Below are 20,512 nucleotides of genomic sequence, written 5' to 3' on the forward strand. Positions count from 1 at the left end.
ATATTCTAGTCTTAAAAATCTAGTTTAGACTCTAGTCTCCCAATAAACCAAAGAACGATATGATAGCGGAAACGTTATTGCTTTTAAAGGGCGATTATGATATCATATTTCATTATTTAAAACGATATTATTATAATATCGTTTTATATTATTTTGTTTCCAATAAAAAAATTAAGAAAATACAAACATTTGAAAAAAACTTCAAACATAAAAATAATTTCAATAAAAATTTTGTAACATAAGAAAACTAAAAAGGATATTAAAATAAAATCAACTAAATTATTGATAAATATTCCAAATAAATACGCGAATTTCGTTCGATACTTCAGTTTTGTGGTAAGTTGACATGTATGCAATTTTGAAAAGTTTCAGGTATTTGCAAGACAATGCATAATGTGATGAAAAATATGATTACTTTAAAATATGTATTAATGTATGTATGTAAATATGTACAAATGAATGCAATCCTTACCTTTTCAGGCTTTTTTATATGTATAATAGCGAAATATTAAGTTAAATAGCGTTTTAAATGAAATTTTAAGAATAAAAGAGCATACAGAAAAAAAACTGAAAAAGGCGATTTAACTATCATTATTTTTGGAAATTATGATAGCGAAAACGATATCATAATTTTATGGAAAAACGATATCATAAGGAAAGGTACGAGTATCACTTATGATATTTTTTATCACCTAAGTGATATCGTTTTGATATCGTTATAATATCGTTTGGTTTATTGGGCTAGTCTGTAGTATAGTCTAATCTTTACTCTAGTCAAGAGCGAAAAATTATTTTGTACATTAAAATCGAAAAGTACTAAATTCTTTATAAGTTGGAACAATTTACTTACTAATTTCAATTTTCCATGCCTGGTGTGTAATATATATACATACATTTGTATATTCCTACAATTTCTGTTTGTATTAATGTAGGATAAAACTTTCTATTAAAACAAACATTTCCTCAAATACTAAACAAATTAGTACAAAATTACTCAAAACTTCTTCAAATTGTAGATAAACATCTATTATACATATCTTCTTTATAGGACTAAATGAATAATTTATACATAAATAAATTTAAAATTTGTATGCAATACGTTTAATAACTAAAAAAAATTATTAAGATTATTCTACTCCCAGTACTTTTACTAATAATAAAGAGCATTTTATTTGCATATATTTGATAAAAAGGTATTAGAACAGGATTTGAGGCCTTTTAAAGCAAAGTATTCTGGAGGTTGTAAGTACCTACTTCTACTCTTATTACGTTTTAATTGTTTAATTCAATAAAAATAAATAATAAATAAATGTATTTATGTTAAAATTTTATTCTCTGGCACGCCATGAATTAATTCAAGTTCATTTTATTTGCGCTAAAAGAAATAAAATATAAAAAACATCAAAAATACAAAACAATAAATTGATTTCTTTTTTATTTACTGAGTAGATGGATGGATAGATAATAATATTTTTTAAACAAATAAGCGACCTTGTCTTGTCACTTTAAAAATGGAAAAATCATTTATAGAAAAATCGTTTATAGAACTTGGTTGTTTTCTGAAATAGTTAAGTAGAAAATCAGGTAAGAGTAGGTGTACTAGGTAGGAGGCGATTTGAAGTTTGTAACAAGGTTCAATGGATTATTTTTATTTTTGCCAAATTTGTATTTATTTATTTAAATCCATATGTAGACAATTAGACTATAGACTAGACTATAGACTAGACTATAGACTAGACTATAGACTAGACTATAGACTAGACTATAGACTAGACTATAGACTAGACTATAGACTAGACTATAGACTAGACTATAGACTAGGACTATAGACTAGACTATAGACTAGACTATAGACTAGACTATAGACTAGACTATAGACTAGACTATAGACTAGACTATAGACTAGACTATAGACTAGACTATAGACTAGACTATAGACTAGACTATAGACTAGACTATAGACTAGACTATAGACTAGACTATAGACTAGACTATAGACTAGACTATAGACTAGACTATAGACTAGACTATAGACTAGACTATAGACTAGACTATAGACTAGACTATAGACTAGACTATAGACTAGACTATAGACTAGACTATAGACTAGACTATAGACTAGACTATAGACTAGACTATAGACTAGACTATAGACTAGACTATAGACTAGACTATAGACTAGACTATAGACTAGACTATAGACTAGACTATAGACTAGACTATAGACTAGACTATAGACTAGATATAGACTAGACTATAGACTAGACTATAGACTAGACTATAGACTAGACTATAGACTAGACTATAGACTAGACTATAGACTAGACTATAGACTAGACTATAGACTAGACTATAGACTAGACTATAGACTAGACTATAGACTAGACTATAGACTAGACTATAGACTAGACTATAGACTAGACTATAGACTAGACTATAGACTAGACTATAGACTAGACTATAGACTAGACTATAGACTAGACTATAGACTAGACTATAGACTAGACTATAGACTAGACTATAGACTAGACTATAGACTAGACTATAGACTAGACTATAGACTAGACTATAGACTAGACTATAGACTAGACTATAGACTAGACTATAGACTAGACTATAGACTAGACTATAGACTAGACTGTAGACTAGACTATAGACTAGACTATAGACTAGACTGTAGACTAGACTATAGACTAGACTAGACTAGACTAGACTATAGACTAGACTATAAACTAGACTATAGAGTAGACTATAGACTAGACTATAGACTAGACTAGGGACTAGACTAGACTAGATATCCTAGACTACGGACTATAGATAGACTATAGACTAGACTATAGATAGACTATAGACTAGACTATAGACTAGACTAATAGACTAGACTATAGACTAGACTAAGACTAGACTATAGACTAGACTATAGACTAGACTATAGACTAGACTATAGACTAGACTATAGACTAGACTATAGACTAGACTATAGACTCGACTATAGACTAGACTTATAGACTAGACTATAGACTAGACTATAGACTAGACTATAGACTAGACTATAGACTAGACTATAGACTAGACTATAGACTAGACTATAGACTAGACTATAGACTAGACTATAGACTAGACTAGACTAGACTATAGACTAGACTATAGACTAGACTATAGACTAGACTATAGACTAGCCTATTAGACTAGCTATAGACTAGACTATAGACTAGACTATAGACTAGACTATAGACTAGACTATAGACTAGACTATAGACTAGACTATAGACTAGACTAAGATAGACTATAGACTAGACTATAGACTAGACCTATAGACTAGACTATAGACTAGACTATCGGGACTAGCCTATAGACTAGACTATAGACTAGACTATAGACTAGACTATAACAGACTTAGACTAGGACTATAGACTAGACTTAGAAGTTATAAAATTTTTCTAAATTCAAGTACAAACCTGTTGAGAAAGAAAGAAGAATTAATAAATCCTTTACCCAAAAAAAAGAAACATTTTACAAGGATATTTATTGCTAGCGGGACCACACTACTAAGGAACTAGTTTGTAACCACAGTAAATTATTAAAAAATAACATAAAAACAAATATTTAAAAACAAAGAAATTTAATCAGGTAGCCCTGGTTTTTAAGAACGGAAATTAAAAAAAATAATAAAATTTATTGTTTTTTTTTTACTCGTAGTATGTGTGTATGAGTTACTTAATTGGTCAACGTATGTATGTGTATTTTTCACACAAAATTTGTGTTAAAAATCAACAGTAATTAGTTGTTTTAATAAATTTTGTACAAGTTGTTAATAATTTGTATTTAAGTTTTTTTTTAAAGTATTTTTGGCATTACTATAGTTACAGTTATAAGTCTTTTTTGTAGCTGAACTTAATTACAGTTATTTTTAAATCTGCCTCTATAGTAAATAATATTATTTTTGGTTAACTATTTGCTTCGCTTTTTATTCAATGGCAGGGAATATTTATTAACACTACCTCTGCTATATGTCCAAAAATATGCTGGTTTTAATGTTAAACATGATACCAGTCATGGGTACTTTTTTGATTTTTTTTGTAAGCGTGAGTTGTTTAAAAACTTTTTGAAAATTTGTCTTATATAAAACATTTAATATGAGTTTTATTGATTTGCCCATAACTGTCTTATATGCAACATTTAATTATTAATGATTGTTAGGGAGTGTGTGTATGTTGCTATGTATGTATGTATTCGTGTGAGTAGGTGTTACCAATTGTTTAACACCTGTGCACTCTTATGGCAATAATTGTTTGTCTACGTTTCAAAGGTGGCTGCATTTATAAGTTTATAATAAAATACTATTATTATAGTAATTTTTATAAATAGCTTACTGAGCCTATTACTTGCAATGAGCAAATGTTCTGTCATAATGATCGTAATGTAAAGTTAAAGAGATTTTTGGACGAGATCGTTTTAATCACTTTTTTGGATCAGTGAAAAAACAAGAAACTTTAACGATCCATTGATTTTTTATAAACAAAATTTACGATAATTTGCTTTTCTTTAGAATATTTTATGATCAGTTGGTTTTAAAAGAAAATTTTACGATCAGTAGATTTTCTATAAAAAATTTTTACAATCAATAGATTTTCTGTACTAAATTATTCGCTGTATAGAAAATATTACGATCAGTTGAGTAAGTATCAAATATTTTATGATCCATTTTACGATCAGTTGATTTTATTGATTTTTACGATCAGTTTCCTCAATAAATTCACGATCAGTTAATTTTATTTAAAGGAAATCTTTGATCAGTTTATTTAATCTAAAAAAATCGACAATCAGTTGATTTTTTATAAAAAAAATAACTTGATTTTCTATAAAAAAATGTCACGAACAGTTTATTTTCAATAAATTAATTCTATGATCAGTTGATTTTCTATAGAAAACTTTACGATCAGTTTATTTTATCTAAAAAAGTCGACAATCAGTTGATTTCCTATACAAAATTTTACGATCAGTTGATTTTGTGTAAAAAATGTCACGATCAGTTTATATTCTATAAATAAATTCTATGATTAATTGATTTTCTATAGAAAATGTCACGATCAGTACATTTTCTATAAGAAAATTATATGATCAGTTAATTTTCTATTGAGAACTATACGATCAGTTGATTTGTCTTCGAAAATGTCATGATCAGTTGATTTTCTATAAATAAATTATACGATCAGTGAATTTTCTATATTTAGAAAAATTTACGAACAGATGATTTGCTACAGAAAATGTCATGATCAGTTGATTTTCTATAATAAAGTTATATAATCAGTTATTTTGCTATAGACAAGTTTACGATCAGTTGATTTGCTATAGAAAATGTAGCGATCAAGTTTTTTTATTTACGATCAGTTGATTTAGTAACGAAAATTCTACGATCAGTTGATTTTCTATAGAAAATTTTATTATCAGCACATTACGATCAGTTTATATTAAAGAAAGTTTTATCAAAAATGTATATTTTTTAGGATTTTTTAATAACTTACCCTGAAAGTGGGTTTCACAAACTGAAAGAGAGAAAAAATCATGAAAATTTTTTAAATAATTTTTACTTTTTTGTCAATAATAAAATATATTAAGAAATATTCCAATATCTTTTCAAATCCTTATAAATTCGACCACTTACTACTCTTGGTTTGATATCAACATGTTAAATTTGTATATGAAATAAAGACAAGAGCAATAATATATCAGCAGGGGAATTATATACAATATTCAAACATGTGAATATATAAAAACAACAACCTTCAATTAAATGCAGTCACAGTGTTTTTATAATAAAACCGCACACACTCCTGTGTCTCATGCAAATATTGCGATAGGACACCCACTCCTCTGGGGGAGATTCCAGTAGTTCTGAACCCAAACTATAAGTTCAAACTTGTACAGGTTAACGAATCACAGAAGATATCTGTTTACTTTTAATGTGATTGTAATGACAATATACTTAAATAATAATCTCTGAATAGATTACATTGAGACAGTCTGGTAGCTAGTTCTAGGTAGTCAAAGTGTTTGACTAATTTTTTATGTACTCCAAGGAAAGAACATGAAAATATGATGAATTATTCATTTAAAATCATGCAGTATTCTTTTCTTTTCGTAACTGTATACATTCTAGATTACTAGAGGATATAAAAAAGACAAATAGGCTCATCGACGCTATAACTGTAATAAGTTTGGAAACCAAATGATTTAATTTGGCTGTATAAATTGTAGTTACCTAAAAACTAGTCCATGGAAGCTTTTGCCATTTTAAAAACTACCGGTTAGTATAACAGAATGAAAGAAGGGTGTGCGTGTATTTGGAGCGGGGGTGGGTGTTTGGTTGTATGTGCCTGCGAATATCACTGTGGTTTTAGTACTGTATACATATTTTATGCTTCTGTCAATAAAATTTACAACTTAATTAAGATGTTTGTTATTGTCGTCGACGTTTTTGCATATTTTTTTATTATACACTACGCCACTACAGCGGAAAGGATATATTGAGAAAGCTCTAGCAATTGTAACGCCTAGAAAATAGTTCTTTTATCACAACCACAGTCTAGTGTAGTCTAGTCTCTAGTCTATGGTCTATATAGTCTAGTTTATGGTCTAGTCTAAAGCCTACTTTATAGTGTAGTCCGTAGTCTAGTCTATAGTGTAGTCTATAGTCTTGTCTATAGTGTAGTCTAGTGTAGTCTATAGTGTAGTCTATAGTGTAGTCTATAGTGTAGTCTATAGTGTAGTCTATAGTGTAGTCTATAGTGTAGTCTATAGTGTAGTCTATAGTGTAGTCTATAGTGTAGTCTATAGTGTAGTCTATAGTGTAGTCTATAGTGTAGTCTATAGTGTAGTCTATAGTGTAGTCTATAGTGTAGTCTATAGTGTGGTCTATAGTGTAGTCTATAGTGTAGTCTATAGTGTAGTCTATAGTGTAGTCTATAGTGTAGTCTATAGTGTAGTCTATAGTGTAGTCTATAGTGTAGTCTATAGTGTGGTCTATAGTGTAGTCTATAGTGTAGTCTATAGTGTAGTCTATAGTCTAGTCTATAGTCTAGTCTATAGTCTAGTCTATAGTCTAGTCTATAGTCTAGTCTATAGTCTATTCTATAGTCTAGTCTATAGTCTAGTCTATAGTCTAGTCTATAGACTAGTCTATAGTCTAGTCTATAGTCTAGTCTATAGTCTAGTCTAGTCTAGTCTAGTCTATAGTCTAGTCTAGTCTAGTCTAGTCTATAGTCTAGTCTATAGCCTAGTCTATAGTCTAGTCTATAGTCTAGTCTATAGTCTAGTCTATAGTCTAGTCTATAGTCTAGTCTATAGTCTAGTCTATAGTCTAACCTATAGTCTAGTCTATAGTCTAACCTATAGTCTAGTCTATAGTCTAGTCTAGCCTATGGTCTAGTCTATAGTCTAGTCTATTCTATAGTCTAGTCTATAGTCTAGTCTATTATATAGTCTAGTCTGGTCTATAGTCTAGTCTATTCTATAGTCTAGTCTGTAGTCTAGTCTGTAGTCTAGTCTATAGTCCAGTCTTTAGTCTAGTCTTTAGCGTAGTCTATGGTCTGGTCTAAAGTTTATACTATGGTGTAGTCTATTGTCTAGTTTATAGTCTAGTCTAGTCTTTAGTCTAGTATTTAGTCTAGTCCTTAGTCTAGTCTTTAGTCTAGTCTATAGTCTATTATATAGTCTTTTCTACAGACTAGTCTATGGACTTTTCTAGTCTATAATCTAATTAATACAACTGGCCCGATTGCCGTAGTTGTAGGGTCTCATATATTCGGACTTATCTGTCTATATTTTTTTACTTGTTGTTGTGTTCCAGTTCTTGTTATTATACATTTATCCGTCCTTTTCCCTCCAACAATTCTTTCCCTCGTTTAGCGTGTCATATTAATGAGAATCCTAATTTTTCTTTTACGTTTTTATTATGGTGACAAATACATATACATCTAAGCATGCACATACAGACAAATATTTATGAGCAGATATTAAATTTATTAATCTACAGATGTATGCTGGGTTTACTGTATTAATTGAACAGTTGAATGAAGCTAAAAGGTATTATTTCTTTAAGGTTCTATTTATAGGGATTTTTTATTTGTTGTAAGTTGTTTTAATTTCAATGAAAATAGTACGATCAGTTGGTTTTCTATAGAAAATTTTACGATTGGTTGATATTTTACTTCTAGTAGTGATTCTATAAAGAATTTCAAATTTTCTCTCTATTGAGTTAAAATGTGGAAGTGTAACATTATTAAATTCTTGTAATTTTTTTGTAAATTTCTTTTTTAAAAAATGTATTTTTAAGTGTCATAACAATTGTTTATGATTTTATAGATTTTTTGGTTTCCACTTTCATTTTTGTTTTTATTTCCTCATAAAAAAAAAACATGTTCTTGACAACTGTTGTCTGCCTTGTGGAACATTAAAAATTTTCATATTCATCTCCCTGTTACTCCCTGAAACTCAAAAATGGAATTACGCAGATGTAACAATCGATGTATGTATATATTTGCATTGAACAAGTACTTTAAAAGTTTCCTAGATACAAGACAGTGATACGTGGTGTGGTAACCAGGGTAGGTATTTGTATGTATAAATATTTAAATGTTTTTCCTATCATTAGAATTTTTATGTTAATTTATTATGATTTGTTTTCTTTACATGATTGTTGTTTGTTGTTTTCTTATATAATATTTGGTTTTATTATTTTGCTTTTATTCTATATTTACGAGCCATATCAAGCATCTTTGCATATCATTGTTTGTCATTATAAAAATCTATAAAAAATCATATAAAGTGGAAAGAAAATTCTGTAGAGTTTTGAATGTCTTCTTATACACCCCCTTAAAGACTTGATTTGAATTTTTTTCTATTTAAGAAATTTGAAAGCCTCTTCTTTAGGCACAAAAATGTAATTGCAAATTGCCAAAACGAATTTTGTTTTTAATTTTTCTTTGCCTCATTTATTAAACAAAATCCCATTTTTTTTTGCCCCTACAAGTCCCTGTTTGCCAAAGTGCAATTCATTTATGTCTCTTGTCTCTCTAATGGTCATAATTAGTATCAAGAGGCTTAAAGCAAATGCACTTAAGCCATTTAAATTAGCCATGTTAAGCAGAAAACCCCTAAAGAGTTAAAGGATGGAAGAGAGAAAAAAAGAGTCTTGGTAATCATAATTGCAGTAAATAGTAATGACCATATACCAAGAAACACGACCACTAATACCCTTAAAGGAGGTGGAGGAGAACTAAAGGAACTGAGTGGTACGATTATTGGTATTATGCAACCAACACAATTTCACTTTACAATGTTTAAACAGAAAAATTTAACATAAAATTTTTAAAGCATTTGTAGCAAGGATATAAAACGGTGATGGGCAAAATAGACACTTACATACATATGTCTTAGTCTTTATAACAGTTTTCCTGTGGCAAATATTTAATAAATTTCCTATTTTCGAAAAAAAAAAACATTTTGGTGAATTCTCTATTTGCAAACCTCTTATTATATTCTATAGAACATATCACGAACACAAGATTTTTTATAGAACATTTCACAATCACTAGATTTTCCATAGAAAATTTCACAATTACAAAATTTCACAATTAGAAAATTTCACGATCACAAGATTTTCTATAGAAAACATCACGATCTCAAGATTTTCTAAAGTAAATTTCACGATCAGTATGAATTTCTATAGAAAATTTCACCATCACAAAATTTTTTAGAGAAAATTTCACGATCACAAGATTTTCTATAGAAAATTTCATGATCAGTGTGATTTTTTTGAACATTTCACGATCAGTTTATTTTCCATAGAAAATTTCATGATTCAAAGAAATTCCATAGAAAATTTCACGTTCAGTATGATTTTCTATAGAAAACTTCACGATCTCAAGATTTTCTAAAGTAAATTTCACGATCGGTATGAATTTCTATAGAAAATTTCACCATCACAAAATTTTTTAGAGAAAATTTCACGATCACAAGATTTTCTATAGAAAATTTCACGATCACAAGATCTCCTATAGAAAATTTCACGATCACAAGATTTTTTATAGAAAATTTCACTATCAGTAGATTTTCTAAAGAAAATTTCACGATCAGTATGATTTTCTATAGAAATTTTCACGATCAGTATGATTTTCTATAGAAAATTTCACGATCAGTATGATTTTCTATAGAAAATTTCACGATCAGTATGATTTTCTATAGAAAATTTCACGATCAGTATGATTTTTTATAGAAAATTTCACGATCAGTATGATTTTCTATAGAAAATTTCACGATCAGTATGATTTTCTATAGAAAATTTCACGATCAGTATGATTTTCTTTAGAAAATTTCACGATCAGTATGATTTTCTATAGAAAATTTCACGATCAGTATGATTTTCTATAGAAAATTTCACGATCAGTATGATTTTCTATAGAAAATTTCACGATCATTATGATTTCTTATAGAAAATTTTACGATCAGTATAATTTTCTATAGAAAATTTCACGATCAGTATGATTTTTGATAGAAAATTTCACGATCAGTAGATTTACTATAGGAAATTTCACAATCAGTTTGATGTCCTTTTTCTATTTCATGATCAGTATGATTTTCTATAGCAAAAAGATTTTTTTTAAAGATTTTCTATAGAAAATTTGACGATCAATAGATTTTCTATAGCAAATTTCACGATCAATAGATTTTCTATAGAAAAATTCACAATCAATAGACTTTCTATAGAAAATTTCACGATCAATAGATTTTCCATAGATAATTTCACGATCAATAGATTTTCTATAGACAATTTCACGATTAAAAGATTTTCTATAGAAAATTTCACGATCAGTATGATTTTCTATAGAAAATTTCACGATCAGTATGATTTTCTATAGAAAATTTCACGATCAGTATGATTTTCTATAGAAAATTTCACGATCAGTATAATTTTCTATAGAAAATTTCACGATCAGTATGATTTTCTATAGAAAATTTTCACGATCAGTATGATTTTCTATAGAAAATTTCACGATCAGTATGATTTTCTATAGAAAATTTCACGATCAGTATGATTTTCTATAGAAAATTTCACGATCAGTATGATTTTCTATAGAAAATTTCACGATCAGTATGATTTTCTTTAGAAAATTTCACGATCAGTATGATTTTCTATAGAAAATTTCACGATCAGTATGATTTTCTATAGAAAATTTCACGATCAGTATGATTTTCTATAGAAAATTTCACGATCTGTATGATTTTCTATAGAAAATTTCACGATCATTATGATTTTCTATAGAAAATTTCACGATCAGTATAATTTTCTATAGAAAATTTCACGATCAGTATGATTTTTGATAGAAAATTTCACGATCAGTAGATTTACTATAGGAAATTTCACAATCAGTTTGATGTCCTTTTTCTATTTCATGATCAGTATGATTTTCTATAGCAAAAAGATTTTTTTTTAAAGATTTTCTATAGAAAATTTGACGATCAATAGATTTTCTATAGAAAATTTGACGATCAATAGATTTTCTATAGCAAATTTCACGATCAATAGATTTTCTATAGAAAAATTCACAATCAATAGACTTTCTATAGAAAATTTGACGATCAATAGATTTTCCATAGATAATTTCACGATCAATATATTTTCTATAGACAATTTCACGATTAAAAGATTTTCCATAGAAAATTTCACGATCAGTACGATTTTCTATAAAAGAATTTTATGATCAGTAGATTTTCTATAGAAAACTTTGCATCTGTAGTTTTGCTATAGAAAATTTCATATTCACAAGATTTTCTATAGAAAATTTCACGATCAGAAGATTTTTTATAAAAAATTTCATGATTACAAGATTTTCTATAGAAAATTTCACCATTCGTAAATTTTTTAAAGAAAATTTCACGATCAGTATGATTTTCAATAGAAAATATCACGATCAGTATAATTTTCTATACAAAATTTCTCGATCCGTACGTTTTCTTTAGAAAATTTCACGATCATTATATTGATCAGTATATTTTCTATGGATAAATTGACGATCACTTGATTTTATATCCATTGATTTTATATATCATTTAAATTTCTCACGTTACTAAAACTAAATTATTAAAAAAAAAAAAAACAACATTATGTAATTCCTTTATTGATATACTCTCAACTCAAATTCTCAGACAGTTTTATCAATAAAATTTTTTTATTTGTCAACTAATTGTCGCTTTCTTAAAGTCAGTTTGAATCTTAATTGTCAAATAATTGACAATAATATGACGGAAACTCCTCAGGGTATTAATGGGAAAAATTGTTATCAATTTTTCTTTTTGTAACCAATAAAATTCATTTTAAATTCACAATTATTCATTCAAACAAATACAAATAAACTGCAGAAACTGCTGCAAGAGCAGCAGCAACATACTATTTTTTCTTTATACAATTTAACAGTAAAAAATGCTAAAAATTCATCATCCCAGCAACGTTTTGCAAAAAAAGACTAGAATAAAAACCCTGACAGACTAACAAGAATGTAGAAAATTATTGCAAATGACAATTTAGCAGTGTGTGCATTTTTATATTGAGAAGGTTTTTTATTTTCATTTTTCCTGAAATCTTTCAACATTCACTCACTATCATCAGACTGACTGTCATCTTGCTAGCTATTCAGTTCAGCTGTGTTGTGATACCAAGACAACAGTTGTTTAAATACGAGTTAGAGCAGTTGTTACCACACACTTCATTGAAGAAATGTTTCCATGTATGTTTATTAGTGTAGTGGTTACTGGTTTGGAAGTTCCCCTCCTTATTTTATTTTTTTTGCTTTTTTATAATAAATGACTGTAGGTAGAATATTTGTCTAGGTCTATTTTTTTTGCGCTTTTAGTCAATATTACTCGGAAACAATTATAGTTGATATGTGGCTCAATTACGAGCTATTTTGCTTGTAAATATGACAAGTATTTAAGGTTTTTGTATAGAGTGTAGGGTATTCAATTGAAAAGCAGTAGCTATGATCTTCTGTGATCAGTGAACTGTTTATTGATTAAGTTTTTCATTAAAAACTGATATTTGTTACAGTTTTCCCTATAAAATTGATCGTACATCAACTGATCATTAATATAATTTTCTATACGAAACTGATCGTTAATTAGATTTTCTATGTAATACTGATCGCTGATAGAATTTGCTATTGAAAACTGATAGCTCATTAAATTTTCTATAGAAAACTGATCGTATACACAATTTTATATCTAAAACTTTTCTATTCAACACTGCTAGATCATTCTAAAGAAAACTGATCGTTATTGCAAATTTATCTAGAAAATTGATCGCTGTTGCAAATTTATCTAGAGAACTGATTGTTGACACAATTTTCTATAGAAAATTGATGGTTAGTAGAATTTTTAATAGATATATGTTGCAATTTCCCATAGAAAACTGATCTTTGATACAATTTTCTATAGAAAACTGATCGATGATATAAGAAATTTTTGTATAATGTTGATCATTGATACAAGTTTCTGTAGAAAGCCGATCTGCAGAAATCTGATCGTTGATGCAACGTTTTATAAAAAAACTGATCGTTGATAAAATTTTCTACATAAAACTGATCGTTGTTAGCATTTTCTATAGAACATTTATCGTTAATAGAAATTTTAATAGACAACAGATTGTTGTTGGAATATTCTGTAGAACGCAGTTATCATTGATACAATTTTCTTAAAAAAACTGATCGTTAATACAATTTTCTATAGAATACTGATCGTTGATACAATTTTTTTATAAAAAACTGATCGTTAATACAAAAAATCCTGATCGTTGTTAAAATTGTCTATAGAAAACTGATCGGTGATAAAATGGTCTTTAGATAACTGATCGTTGATAAAATTTTCTATAGAAAACTGATCGTTAATACAGTTTCCTAGAGTAAACTGATCATTGATAAAATTTTCCTCAGAAAACCGATCGTTGATATAAATTTCTACAGAATGCTGATTGTTGATACAATTTTCTTTAAAAAAAAAAAACTATCGTTAATACAACTTTCTATAGAATACTTATCGTTGATACAATTTTTATAAAAAACTGATCGTTCATTCAACTTCCCACAAAAAACGGATTTTTGATAAAATTTTCTATAGAAAACTGATCGTTGATACAATTTGCTATAGAAAACTGATTGTTGATACAATTTTCTATAGAAAACCGATCGTTGTTACAATTTTCTTTAGAAAACTAATCGTTTGTTGAATTTTCTATAGAAAACCGATCGTTGATACAATTTTCTATAGAAAACTGATCATTGAAACAACTTTCTAAAAAACAGTTCTTTGTTGATAGAGTTTTTCTAAGGAAAAACTGATCGTTTCTGTAGAAAAGTGATCGCTGATAAAACCTACAATGGAAAACTGTTTAAAATTGATACAATTTTCTAAAGAAAACTGATCGTTGATGCAACGTTCTGTAAAACAAAACTGATCGTTGATTCAATTTTCTACAGAAAACAGATCGTTGATAAAATTCTCTATAAAATACTTATCGTTGACAGACATTTACAATAGAAAACTGATCTTTGTTGCAATTTTCTATAGAAAAGTGATCGTTAATAGAATTTTCTATAGCAAACTGATCGTTGTTCCAATTTTCTATAAAAAACTTACCGTTGATTCAACTTTTTATAGAAAACTGATCATTTATACAACGTTCTATAAAAAAACTGTTCATTGATTAAATTGTGATGCAATTCTCTATAAAATACTTATTGTTAACAGAACTTGTAATAGAAAAGTGATCTTTGTTGCAATTTTGTATAGAAAACTGATCGTTGACACAATTTTCTTTAGGAAACACCGTTCGTTGATAGAGTTTTCTATAGAAATCTGATCATTGATAAAATTCTCTATATAAAACTGATCGTTGATACAATTTTGTATAGAAAACTGATCGTTAATCGAATTTTTAATAGCAAACTGATCGTTGTTCCAATGTTCCAAAGAAAACTGATCGTTGATTCAACTTTTTGAAGAAAACTGTTAACTGATACAATGTTCTATAAAAAAAACCTGATGGTTGATTAAATTTTCTATAGAAAAGTGATCGTGATACAATAAAATACTTATCGTTGATAGAATTTTCTATATAAAACTGATCGTTGATACAATTTTGTATAGAAAACTGATCGTTGATTCAAACTTTTATAGAAAACTGATAATTGATACAATATTCTGTAAAAAAACTTAATTGTTGATTAAATTTTCTATAGAAAAGTGATCGTGATACTATAAAATACTTATCATTGACAGAATTTGCTATAGAAAACTGATCTTTGCTGCAATTTTCTATAGAAAACTGATCGTTGATACAATTTTCTTTAGAAAACTTCGATCGTTGATGAAGTTTTCTATAGAAAACTGATCTTTGTTGCAATTTTCTATAGAAAACTGATCGTTGAGAGAATTTTCTAAAGAAATCTGAACGCTGATAAAATTATCTCTATGAAACTGATCGTTAATCAAATTTTTAATAGCAAACTGATCGTTAATTTAATTTTCTATAGAAAACTGATCGTTGATAGAATTTTCTATACAAAATTGATCTTTGAGACATTAGTGTAAATAAAATGTGTCATTGAAACAATTCTCTATAGAAAACTGATAACTTTCTGAACTGAAAACTTTCTATTATGGTGACAATTGTTTAAAGAAAATATATCGTTGATATCATTTTATATAGAAAACTGATTGCAAATATTATTTTCTCTAGAGAAATAAATGAACATACAACCCATAGTGACATTTCCATTAAACTTGTATTTGTTGTTGTTCCACATAAAAATCTCTTTCATAATCTTGTTGAATGTGATAGTAAAATAACAAGACTTTAAATTTAAGAGACCACATGTAGAGATTTGTTTGGAATATTTGTTAGCTTTTCCCCAAACCCATAAAATAATTGATGACCTCAAAGTATGCAACAGTTTTTAAGGGATAACTAAGTAAATACTTACCACAATTGTATTTAGAAAAACAAATACATATAGAAATATTAAACCACACTAAACACATTAATAACATTAAACAAAACAAATAATGATCTCAAGACGAAGATATATATTTTGTCATATGACATAACATAACATAACAATCTACTTATAAAATTATAAAGTTTTTAAAGAAAATTAATAGAAAGATTATAACAACCAGCAGGATAAAAAATCTAATTGTATAAAAGGATAAACTATATACATGTTGCTTTCCAATACATTTACACTCTATATTTTTCTTCATCCCAATTGTTATGTATGTTTGTGGCTTGCGGGCTTTCTGACTCATAAAGAGAAAAAAAGTTAGAATTAAAATGGTATAATAATGACACAACTCAACTCTCTAATACCATAAACAATATGTTAAGGATAAACACATACACATATACAAAACCATTCATTGTTTGGACATGTAGGTCATATGTATAGTGAAAATATAATTAATAAGGTTCCTGAAAAAAAAAAAATCTAAAATTTGTGACTTTATACGAAATCTTAAAAATAGAATGGAAAATTCGATGGTTCTTAACAAAAAATAACAAAATTTTAAAAGTTCTTAAAAAAAGTCCTTTAAACTCCTTTTTGGGGTCCCATCTAATATCACATTTTTATGTATACTATGTACAATATACATGTATTTCTAATAGTGTGAGCACATGTTCTATTATTATTCGTACATGTGAAAGCACCAAAATCCATCAAACAAGAAAATAACAATTTTGTTTTTATTTTTATTATTTTTATGATAAAATCTCAAATTTCACTCTCTTTCATACACACAAACGCACACACACAAACTCACTGCCAAGTACATATTATGTCATAAAATAAACTGAAAAAAGGATTTAGAAATGAATTTGAAATCAAAATATTTGATGGTTTTTTAATGAAATTTGAGGCCAACAGAAATCTGTATTTATTGTGGATTTAAGTTTAAATAATAAATATTTATTTGATTTCTTTTTTAAGGAAATCAAAAGTTTTTATTTTAAACTTTGTGTTTACTTTAAATTGAATGAGTGTGAATGGTTTCCTGGTTACGATCAGTAATCTAAAGAAATTTGCAACAACGATTAGTTTTCAATTAAAAATTCTATTAACAATCTGTTTGCTATAGAGAATTGTATCAACGATCCTGTTTTCTATGGAGAATTGTATCAACGATCCTGTTTTCTATAGAACATTTTATCGACGATCAGCATCAATGGAAAATTTTAGAAAATGATCAGTTATCTATAAAAACAAACTACAAACGATTTTCTATTAAAAGTTCTATCAACGATTAGTTTTATATAGAAGTTTGTAACGATCACGATCAGTTTATTACTTAAAATAATGTCCACGATCAGTTTTCTAAAAATGATGCCTATGATCTGTTTTCTATTAAAAGTAATGATCACGATCAGTTTTCAACTAAAAAATATAACAGCAATCAGTTTTCTTTAAACAAATTTTTAATATTTTCTATAAAAACGTATTACAGTTTTCTATATAAAATTGAGGCCACGATCACTTTTCTATAGAAATGACCACTTTCCATTGTATAATTGTGTTTGAGAACAGTTTTCTATAGAAAATAATGAAAAATAATGTCGATCAGTTTTCTTAAAATGATCTGTTTTCTATTGAAAGTAATGATCACGATCAATTTTCTACTTAAAAATATAACAGCGATCAGTTTTCTTTAAACAAATTTTCAATATTTTCTTTACAAACATATGTCAGTTTTCTATATAAAATTGAGGCAACGATCACTTTTCTATAGAAATGTGTATCAACGATCACTTTCCATTCAGTTTTTCCATTTTATAATTGTGTTTGCGATAAGTTTTCTAAAAAAAAATAATGAAAAAAAGTAGTTTTCTTTAGAAAATTGTTTCATCGATCATTTTTCTCAGTTTTCTAAACATCAACGATCGCTAGTGTTTAAAGAAAATTGTGGCAGCAAATCACTTATCTACAGAAAACTATATACGATCAGTGTTTTACTCAAAATAATGTCGATCAGTTTTCTAAAAATGATGCCTATGATCTATTTTCTATTGAAAGTAATGATCACGACCAGTTTTCTACTTAAAAATATAACAGCAATCAGTTTTCTTTAAACAAATTTCCAATATATTCTATACAAACGTATGACAGTTTTCTATATAATATTGAGGCAGCGATCACTTCTCTATAGAAATATGTATCTACGATCACTTTCCATGGTATAATTGTGTTTGCGATCAGTTTTCTAAACAAATAATGAAAAATAATTAGTTTTCCTTAGAAAATTGTTTCATCGATCAGTTTTCTCAAAAAAAGTTTGTCTACGATTAGTTTTCTATACATCAACGATCGTGTCAACGTTCAGTTTTTTATTCAAAATAATATCGAGCAGTTTTCTAAAACTGATGTCTATGATCTATTTTCTATTGAAAGTTGTGATCACGATCAGGTTTCTGCTAAGGAATATAACTGCGATGCTATATAATATATTGAGACAACGATCACTATAATGCTATAAGCACGATGAATGCTATAAGCATTCATCACTGTCCATATATTGTATCCACGACTAGTTTTCCATAGCAGATTTTGTCAACGATCAGTTTCCAAAGTCAATGATTAGATTTTTATAGAAAGTTTTCTAGTTTTCTACAGGAAATTGTATCACCGATTAATTCTTTATAGAAATTTGTGATCCACGATCAGTTTTCTATAAAAAATTACCTAAGTTAACAGTTTTCTTTAAAAAAATGTAAACAATTAGTTTTCTAATCAGTATGTTCCATAGAGAACTACACGATCAGTAGATTTTCTATAGAAAATTGCATGATCAGTAGATTTTCTATAGAAAATTGTACGATCAGTAGATTTTCTATAAAAAATTGTACGATCAGTGGATTTTCTATAGAAAATTTTTCGATCAATAGATCTTTTATAGAAACTCCTACGATCAGTCGATTTTTTATTGAAAATTATTGTACGATCAGTAGATTTTATATAGAAAATTGACCGATCAGTCGATTTTCTATAAAAAAATTTTCGTTCAGTAGGTCTTCTATAGAAACTTGTACGATCAGTCGATTTTTTATTGAAAATTATTGTACGATCAGTAGATTTTCTATCGAAAATTTTACGATCAGTAGATTTTCATTCGAACATTTAAAGATCAGTAGATTTTCAATAGAAAATCAGTGGAGTTTTTATATCAAATTGTATGATCAGTAGATTTTCTAAAGAAAATACAACGATTAGTAGATTTTCTATATAAAATTCAACGATCGGTAGATTTTCAATAGAAAATTGTACAATCAGTAGGTTTTCTCTGGAAAAATTTAAGATTAGTAGAGTTTTTATAGAAATATATTGTACGATCAATAGATTTTCTATAGAAAATAAGATGATCAATAGATTTTCTTTAGAAAATTAGACGATCAGTAGATTTTCTATAGAAAATTCTATGATCAGTAGATTTTCTATAGAAAATTAGACGATCAGTAGATTTTCTGTAAAAAATCGTACGATGAATAGATTTTCTATATAAAATTGATCAGTAGATTTTCTTCTATAGAAAATTGTATGATCTGTAGATTTTCTATAGACGATCAGTAGATTTTTCGTACAATCAGTAGATTTTATATAGAAAACTATACGTTCAATAGATTTTCTATAGAAAATTGTATGATCAGTAGATTTTCTATAGAAAATTGGATGATCATACAAAATTAGACGATCAGTAGATTTTCTGTAAAAAATCGTAAGATCAGTAGATTGTCTATAGAAAATAGTACGATCAATACATTTTCTATTGAAAAATTTTGCACGATCAGTAGATTTTATATAGAAAATTTTATGATCAGTGAATTTTATATATTTTATATTGAAAAATTTTGGATGATCAGTAGATTTTCTATAGAAAACTATACGATCAATAGATTTTCTATAGAAAATTGGACGATCAGTAAATTTTATATAGAAAATTATTCGATCAGTACATTTTTTTATAGAAAATTTTGCGATCGGTAGATTTTCTATAGACAATTTTGCGATCAGTAGATTTTCTTTAAAAAATTTTGCAAACAGTTGGTTTTCTCGTTAATAATCACTTGCGATCACTTGAGATTTAAACCTGTTTCAAATCGTTCAAATAGCATTAGCAGTTTTAATTCACACACACACAAAATTTTGACAAAAAATAAAATAAAATTTTAATTGTTTGCGGTCAAAAGTCAAACTTTAATTATATTCCCTATAAAAAAGAAAACTTTCTCCATTATTTTATTAAATTTTTGTTTAAAAATTTTAAATTTGATTGTTTAGTTTTTGTTTCCCTAAAACATTTTAATAGACAACAACAATACTTGTAAAATATTACGACTATTATGAATAAATAATAAATTTGTTTTGGGGTAATTCTTTGGCCATTATTTTTTTCTTTTTTGGTGATTTTTATC

At 27.3% G+C, this 20,512-nt stretch overlaps 1 protein-coding gene across 2 annotated transcripts in view; it reads right to left on the reverse strand.

Annotated features, from left to right (window-relative positions):
* The window catches only part of LOC119605591, a 150,065-nt gene that overhangs the window by 55,324 nt on the left and 74,229 nt on the right, over window positions 1-20,512 (reverse strand). For both annotated transcript variants that reach the window (XM_037958797.1, XM_037958796.1), the window contains one exon: window positions 5,526-5,546. The gene's annotated coding sequence lies outside the window, so the exon portion shown is untranslated. The remainder of the gene's footprint in view (window positions 1-5,525; window positions 5,547-20,512) is intronic.

The sequence above is a fragment of the Lucilia sericata genome, unplaced genomic scaffold, assembly GCF_015586225.1.
Source record: "Lucilia sericata isolate MDLA Ls3-8-SP2 unplaced genomic scaffold, ASM1558622v1 Contig000499F_arrow, whole genome shotgun sequence".
NCBI classification, from domain to species: Eukaryota; Metazoa; Arthropoda; class Insecta; order Diptera; family Calliphoridae; genus Lucilia; species Lucilia sericata.